Below are 8738 nucleotides of genomic sequence, written 5' to 3'. Positions count from 1 at the left end.
GTGTGTGACTCTCTGTGTGTGTGTGTGACTCTCTCTGTGTGTGTGACTCTCTCTGTGTGTCTGTGTGTGTGACTCTCTCTGTGTGTGTGACATGTGTGTGTGTGACTCTCTCTGTGTGTCTGTGTGTGTGACTCTCTCTGTGTGTGTGTCTGTGTGTGTGACGTGTGTGTGTGTGTGTGACATGTGTCTGTGTGTGTGTCTGTGTGTGTGTGTGACTCTCTCTGTGTGTGTGACTCTCTCTGTGTGTGTGACTCTCTCTGTGTGTGTGACTCTCTCTGTGTGTCTGTGTGTGTGACTCTCTCTGTGTGTGTGACATGTGTGTGTGTGACTCTCTCTGTGTGTCTGTGTGTGTGACTCTCTCTGTGTGTGTGTCTGTGTGTGTGACATGTGTGTGTGTGTGTGACATGTGTCTGTGTGTGTGTCTGTGTGTGTGTGTGACTCTCTGTGTGTGTGACTCTCTCTGTGTGTGTGACTCTCTCTGTGTGTCTGTGTGTGTGACTCTCTGTGTGTGTGACATGTGTGTGTGTGACTCTCTCTGTGTGTCTGTGTGTGTGACTCTCTGTGTGTGTGTGTCTGTGTGTGTGACATGTGTGTGTGTGTGACATGTGTCTGTGTGTGTGTCTGTGTGTGTGTGTGACTCTCTGTGTGTGTGTGACTCTCTCTGTGTGTGTGACTCTCTCTGTGTGTGTGACTCTCTCTGTGTGTCTGTGTGTGTGACTCTCTCTGTGTGTGTAACATGTGTGTGTGTGACTCTCTCTGTGTGTGTGTCTGTGTGTGTGTCTGTGTGTGTGTGTCTGTGTGTGTGTGACTCTCTCTGTGTGTGTGTGTGACATGTGTCTGTGTGTGTGTCTGTGTGTGTGTGTGACTCTCTGTGTGTGTGACTCTCTCTGTGTGTGTGACTCTCTCTGTGTGTCTGTGTGTGTGACTCTCTGTGTGTGTGACATGTGTGTGTGTGACTCTCTCTGTGTGTCTGTGTGTGTGACTCTCTGTGTGTGTGTGTCTGTGTGTGTGACATGTGTGTGTGTGTGTGACATGTGTCTGTGTGTGTGTCTGTGTGTGTGTGTGACTCTCTGTGTGTGTGTGACTCTCTCTGTGTGTGTGACTCTCTCTGTGTGTGTGACTCTCTCTGTGTGTCTGTGTGTGTGACTCTCTCTGTGTGTGTAACATGTGTGTGTGTGACTCTCTCTGTGTGTGTGTCTGTGTGTGTGTCTGTGTGTGTGTGTCTGTGTGTGTGTGACTCTCTCTGTGTGTGTGTGACTCTCTGTGTGTGTGTGTGTGACTCCTGTGTGTGTGTGTGTGTGTGACATGTGTGTGTGTGTGACTCTCTTCTATCAAAGCCAGCAGAGTCCGTCATAGAGGACTCTACTCCAGTGAGCTTATCACCTTCCCAAAGCCCCACTTCAAAATAGCAGAGTAAGATTGAATTTCCAGCTGGAGCAGTGCACACTCCTTTAATCCTAGCACTCAGGAGGCAGAGGCAGATGGATCTCTCTGAGGTTGAGGCCAGCCTGGTCTACAAATCAAGTTCTAGGACCGCCAGAGTTGTTACACATAGAAACCCTACCTCAAAAAAAAATTAGCACATGAGATCTTAAAGTATAAATTTCAGCTGTATCCTATGTAGAGTACACACTAAGCTACTAGGTTCCTCATATCCAAGTTCATGTCTACAGCCAACTCATAACACAATCTGCTTGGGGTCAGCACTATAGCCCACCAGCTAGGAGCTTAGTCCCTCAAGACTGCCATAGTTCTCAATGTTAGCTGTAAGTACAGGCTGCTACATGTATTCTCATCAGTCATTGTCTTTGGGTTTCTGTTACTGTGATAAACACCACTACCGAAAGCATTTGAGGAGGAAAGGGTTTATTTTGTCGTACAAGTCTCTGGTCATGGGGCTGGAGAGATGGCTCAGAGGTTAAGAGCGTCCGACTGCTCTTCCAGAGGTCCTGAGTTCAATTCCCAGCAACCACATGGTGGCTCACAACCATCATTATGAGACCTGGTGCCCTCTTCTGGTGTGCAGATATACATGGAAGCAGAATGTTGTATACATAATAAATAAAATCTTTAACACACAAAAAAAGTCTCTGGTCACACCCCATCACCGACAGAAGTCAGGGCAGGAACTCTAGGCAGGAACTGAAGCAGAAGCTGCTCCCTGGCTTGCTTAACCTGCTTTTTTATATACCCCATCATCATCGGGCATAACCACCCAACACAGTATAAAATAGGCACACTGGACTGGGGTGTGTCTCGGTGGTAGAGCACTTACCTACAGTGAAAGAAACTGATGGGATCCCCAGAACCACTGTGGCTACTGTGTATGCATATACATTACACACAAACTTGCACACACACACACTCACATGAATATTTACCTTGCTTTAGTATTGTGTCCACATAAATCTATTGTAATTTGAAGCTAATTGAATTGACAATGTACTGAGCACACCTAATCCACTGGATATCGGGCCATAATCCATCCACACTGTGCACTGGAATGGAGCAGCCCTGCTGTGCACTCCAGGGGCTGTACAAACCCAGGCCTGTAACATTATCTGATTCTTCTGGCTGTATCACCTCATCACTTCTTACTGATGGTGCAACCAGCCTTCTTTCATTGTTGTTGCTTTGTTTTTGGCTTTGGCTTTTGAGAAAGAGTTTCTCTGTGTAGCCCTGCTTGTCCTGGAACTCACTATGTAGACCAGGCTGGCCTCAAGCTCACAGAGATCCGCCTGCCTCTGCCTCCCGAGTGCTGGGATTAAAGGCGTGCGCCACCAACGCCCGGCTAGAACAAACTTTTATAAACATTTTAGGATATATTTTGATCTGGGTGTGATGGCACATGCCTTAATTTCTAGCACTTGGAAGGCAGAATCAGGCAGACCTCTGAGTTTGAGAAAGCCTGACTTGAAAATCAAACAAAAACAACAAAAGAAAGATTTATTTATTTTGTGTGTACGGTTGTTTAGTCTGCACGCGTGTATGTACTGTGTGTATGGTGCCTGTGGAGGTCAGAAGACTGGATCTTTGGGAGCAGGGATTACAGATGGCTGTGAGCTACTTCATGGGTCCCCTGGAAGAACCCAAATGCTCTAAACTGCTGAGTCATCTCTCCAGCTCCCTAGAACACATTTTTTTTTTTTCCTTTGGTTTCTCTGTGTAGCTTTGGAGCCTATCCTGGCACTCGCTCAGGAGACCAGGCTGGCCTCAAACTCACAGAGATCTGCCTGCCTCTGCTTCCTGAGTGCTGGGATTAAAGGCGTGCACCACCAACGCCCGGCCCCTAAAACACATTTCTAAAAAACGTTTTATTACAGTGTGTGTGTGTGTGTGTGTGTGTGTGTGTGTGTGTGTGTGTGTGTGTGTGCCAGAGCATGTGTGTGTGGTCAGAGGACAATTTTTGAGTCATTTCTTTTCATCATGTGGACCCCAGGCACTGAACTCTAGTCCTTAGGCTTTGTGTCAAGGGACTTGACCCCAAGTCATCTTGCCAACTCAGGATACTTTGTATTTCCCGCCTCATTTGATCTGTAACATTTCCCTTCTGACCTTACCAGAAGGCCTCTGAATCTACCCTCTGAGACACCAGAGGTGGGGCTCCAAGCTACCCACCCCTTCACCTCTTTGACATCTTCTTTCTTCAACCACGTGACCCTTTCCCTCTGCCAAGGTTCACTCCTCTGCCTGGAGCCTTTCCTACCTTTCTCATGTCAACCACAAAGTGTGGGGAGCTGGAGATATGGCTCAGAGGTTAACAACATGTATTGTTCCTCCAGGAAGACCCCAGTTCAATTAGCAACAACTATGTCTGGTGGGTAAGAACCACCTGTAACTCTAAACTCCACGCCAGAGCCCCTGTGGGCACTTGCATGTGTGCACTTATATCTACATTATTAAAATGAATAAAAAATAAACCTTGGAAAAGAAAGAAAAGGTCAGGCAGTGGGGGTGCAGCCCTTTAATACCAGCACTTGGGGGCAGAGGCAGGAGGATCTCTTTGAGTTCAAGACCAGCCTAGTCTACTGAGTGAGTTCCAGGACAGCCAGGACTGTTACACAGAGAAACCTTGTCTTGGAAAATAAAAAGAAAGGAAGGAAGGAAGAAAGATTCCACAGAGTATAGGATTCATTTATTTATTATTGTGTATATAAATGCGGGTATGTGTCTTAGTGTTTCTATTGCTGCTAACAGACACCATGTCCATGGCAACTCTTTTTTTTTTTCATCAGAATGTTTATTAAAAATATAGACTGGGGCTGGAGAGATGGCTCAGCTGTTAAAGGCTAGGCTCACAACCAAAAATATAAAAATATAGACTGATGGTTCTGTGCTTAAATGCCATTGTGGGTGTATGCTGACTTCCACCAAACAGACTCTTCACAAACACAGAAGTTGTAAACAAAAATGACTGCCAAAACAAAACAATACCATTTTAGAAATAAGCCCCTTAGAGTTTGACATTTTTTACATTTCCATCAACACTCACAGAGGTGGCTCTCACAGGCACACCAGACCAAGGGTACACCAGACCACAAGACATCTTTCACACTTCCCAAATAGTTTTATATTTCAGCTATAAAGGTCAGTTCCCAAGGCCTGACTTGTTCTTAACAAGTAGAGTTTTTATGTCCATTTAATCAGTCTTATACCTTTCTGGGCCAATTCATCTGCAGACAGGAGGAGAAACTGTCACCAGGTTCTTCATGCCATGCATCCATGTGACCCCAATCTTCAATCTGTCCAACTTCTTTAAGATATATGGAGTGACTCACAGCAGGGCCATGTAGATGAGGAAGTTCCTTCCGAATGGAGGAGATCACGTCCTCGAGTATTTTCCTCGGGAGACCCTCGATCCGGAACATTGCAGCTTTCTCCCCCATCGAAACTCTTTTTTCTTTTTCTTTCTTTCTTTTTTTTTTTTTCGAGACAGGGTTTCTCTGTGGCTTTGGAGGCTGTCCTGGAACTAGCTCTTGTAGACCAGGCTGGTCTCAAACTCACAGAGATCTGCCTGCCTCTGCCTCCTGAGTGCTGGATTTAAAGGCGTGCGCCACCACCGCCCAGCTCATGCACACTCTTATAAAGATAAACATTTAATTGGGTGGCTTGTCATCATGAAATGGCATGACATTTGCAAGCTGAGAGGAAGTGAGCTGAGACACTGGACATGACTTGAGCATAAGAGACCTCAAAGCCGCTCCCCACAGTGACACACTTCCTCCAGCAAGGCCACACTTTTCCAGTAAAGCCACACCTCCTAATAGTGCCACTCCCTATGAGCTTATGGGGCCAATTGCATTCACACTACCGCAGCAAGTATGTACCATGGAGCTTGTGTGGAGGCCTTGGGACAACTTGCTGGAGTTTGCTTCTCCTTCACCATGTGGGTACCAGGGACTGAACTGGAATTATCAGGCTTGACAGTGCCTTTACCCACTGAACCATCTTGCCAACCTGACATGATTTTTGTTTTGTTTTGTTTTTGTTTTTGTTTTTGTTTTGCTTTTTAGTTAGGGTCTCACGTAGCTCAGGCTAGTCTTAAACTCATGATCCCCCTGTGTCCTCCTCAATGTACTGGGCTCAAAGGTGTTATCACAGAAGGCTCCCCATATTTCTGATCACATGACACATTCCAGAAGACAATTGTCAGCTCGTCCCAATGACGTGTGGATTTAGTTGGAAATTACAGCAGTGTACAGTATGGCAGACCACACTTTCTGTTCTCTGAATCACTAACCAGACATGGAAAACAGGCCCAGGGCACAAGAGAAAAGCACATGGAATTAGAAATTATAATTCCTCTACACAGCCAGCTTGCAGCTTTTTTATTGTTTTGCTTCTTCTGTTTTTTGTTGTTGTTGTTGTTTTGTTTGTTTGTTTAGAAAGGAATCTAGTGTAGCCCATTGTCACAGTTAGGGTTTCTATTGCTGTGATAAAGCACCATGAACAAAAGCAGCTTCGGAAAGGAAGTGTTTATTTCATCTTACAACTGTCAGGTCACACTCCATCCCTGAGGGAGTTCAGGGCTGCAACTCCAGGCAGGACCTGATGCAGTGTCGATAGCAGAATGCTGCTTCCTAACCTGATCCTCCTGGTTGGCTCAGCTGTTTTCTTATACAACCCACAGCCACTTCCCCAGGACTGGAACTGCCCAACCCTACAAGCCAATATAATGAAATTGTTTTATCAGCTGAGAGTCCCTCTTCCCAAATGACTCTAGTTTGTGTCATAAAATTAGCCAGCATACACAGGCTGGTCTGGAGCTCAGTATGTAGCCAAGGGTAGAATTCTGTGTTTCTAGGCGTGTACTATCAGATCTGGCTTATTTTGTGCTGGAGACGGAACCCAGGGCCCAGTGCATGCTAGCCATGCCTTTGGCCCTTCTGTTTTTTAGATTTTTTTTTTTAAGATTTGGTAAGTTTATCGTGTTCTGCCTGCATGTATGCCTGCAGGCCTGAAGAGGGCACCAGGTATTATTATAGATTGTTGTGAGCCACCATGTGGTTGCCAGGAATTGAACTCAGGACCTCTGGAAGAACAGTCAGTGTTCTTAACCTCTGAGCCGTCTCTCCAGCCCTAGACTAATTTTATTTTAATGTGTATGAGTGTTTTCTCTGCATAATTTGCAGGCAGCTTGCCATCAAAGCAGTTTGTTTCAGTCAGCTTAGCTGTTCTAAGTATTCTCATCAGTCCTTACTGCTCATATAACCTTGGGAAGGAGGGGCCTGTCTGTCTGCTAGGTTCAGGGACTTCCTGAGACTTACAAGTTGTTTGCTTCCTGAGTCTTAATGATTCTCTGATAGTCGTCATCTTTTAAGAAGTGTTTGTTTTCAAGACAGGGCTTCTTTGCATATCCCTGGCTGTCCTAGAACTCTCTCTGTAGACTAGGCTAGCCTCAAATTTAGAAATCTACCTACCTCTGCTTCACAAGTGCTGGGATTAAAGGTGTGCACCACCGCTGCCTGGCAACAAATGTTTTTTTATTTATTATATTTTTTAAAAACAGAATCTCACTGTATAGCCATAGCTGGCTTGGAACTTGCTATGTAGAACAGGGTAGCCTTGAACTCAAAGATCGGTTGCTTCCACCTCCTGAGTGCTAGCATTAAAGGTGTGTCCCACGACACTTTTATTTTTCATAATTTATTTTTATTTTATGTACTTTTGTTTGTTTGTTTGTTTTTTGTTTTTCAAGACACGGTTTCTCTGTGGCTTTCAAGGCTGTCCTGGAACTAGCTCTTGTAGACCAGGCTAGTGTACATTGTTGTTTTGACTGCATGTATGTCTGTGTGAGGGTGTCAGAAGCCCTGGAACTGGAGTTACAGACAGGAGTAAGCTGCCAGGTAGGTGCTGGGAATTGAACCCAGGTTCACTGGTAGCCAGTGCTCTTAACTGCCTTAGGACTCAGAAGCACCTCCAACTTTTGAGCCTTTTTTTCTTGTTGTTGTTGTTGGTGGTTTGGTTTGGGGTTTTTTGTTTTTGTTTTTTTGAGACAGGGTCTCTGTGTAGCTTTAGAGACTGTCCTGGAAATCGCTCTGTAGACCAGGCTGGCCTCTGCCTCCCGAGTGCTGGGATTAAAGGCATGTGCCACCAGTGCCTGGACAACTTCTGAGTCTTAAGCCTCCTTTACATAGCAAACTTTCTTGTCAGACTATCTTTTTCTTTTTTTTTTTTTTTTTTTTTTTTTTTTTTTGGTTTTTCGAGACAGGGTTTCTCTGTGGCTTTTGGAGGCTGTCCTGGAACTAGCTCTTATAGACCAGGCTGGTCTCGAACTCACAGAGATCCACCTGCCTCTGCCACCACCGCCTGGCTGTCAGACTATCTTTTGTGGGACCACCAGCTCCCAGTGATGACCTGGAGACTTATTGTTAATTACGAAAGCCTGGCCTTAGCTTAGGCTTGTTTCTAACTCTCTCTCTCTCTCTCTCTCTCTCTCTCTCTCTCTCTCTCGTTTTTTTTTGTTTTGTTTTGTTTTTGTTTTTTGAGACAGGGTTTCTTTGGAGGCTGTCCTAGAACTAGCTCTTGTAGACCAGGCTGGTCTTGAACTAACAGATCCACCTGCCTCTGCCTCCAGAGTGCTGGGATTAAAGGCGTGTGCCACCAACGCCCGGCTGGGCCATTCAGCTTTTTATTAAACCAATCATAGCCAATACATCTTCACACAGCATGCAAATATCCCAAATATCCCATAAAATCTTGGGAGTTCTAGTTTCTTTTCTGCACTGACCAAAGCAACTTAAGGTAGAAAAAGTTCGTTTCATCTAGCACCTGCCTGTAGCTGGTGATCTGCTGCCGAGGGACACTGGGGTGGGAGCCGGAGCAGGAGGCTCCAGTTTTGTGAAGAGGAGGCTGCTTGCTCGCCTGCTCTCTGACTGGCTCAAACTCAAACTTCACTCTCTCCTACCTGCTCAGGTCCCCCAGAGTTGGAGTTACATGAGTCTGGGCACTGAAGTCGGTCCTTCGGAAGAACAAGTGCTCTGAGCCACCTTTCTAGCCTCAGCTGTTTTATTTGACAGCCCTTTGAGGAAGGGCTCTTTTTTTTTTTTCATATACTTTTGACACATTGCTTGTTTTTGAGACAGGGTCTTAAGCAGCAGTCATGGTCTAGAATCTTCTCACCTTAGTCTCCCTAGGCTCTGGGCTCGTAGGCCTGTGCCACATGCTGACCACCTAGCTGCATCAGCTTATTGAACTCTACAATGTTTCTGGAAGGTGAGACAACCTTGACCAGTTTA

The sequence above is a fragment of the Cricetulus griseus genome, chromosome 3, assembly GCF_003668045.3.
Source record: "Cricetulus griseus strain 17A/GY chromosome 3, alternate assembly CriGri-PICRH-1.0, whole genome shotgun sequence".
Classification (NCBI taxonomy): domain Eukaryota; kingdom Metazoa; phylum Chordata; class Mammalia; order Rodentia; family Cricetidae; genus Cricetulus; species Cricetulus griseus.
The sequence above is the reverse complement of the archived record's forward strand: the minus strand, read 5'-3'. Positions refer to the sequence as shown.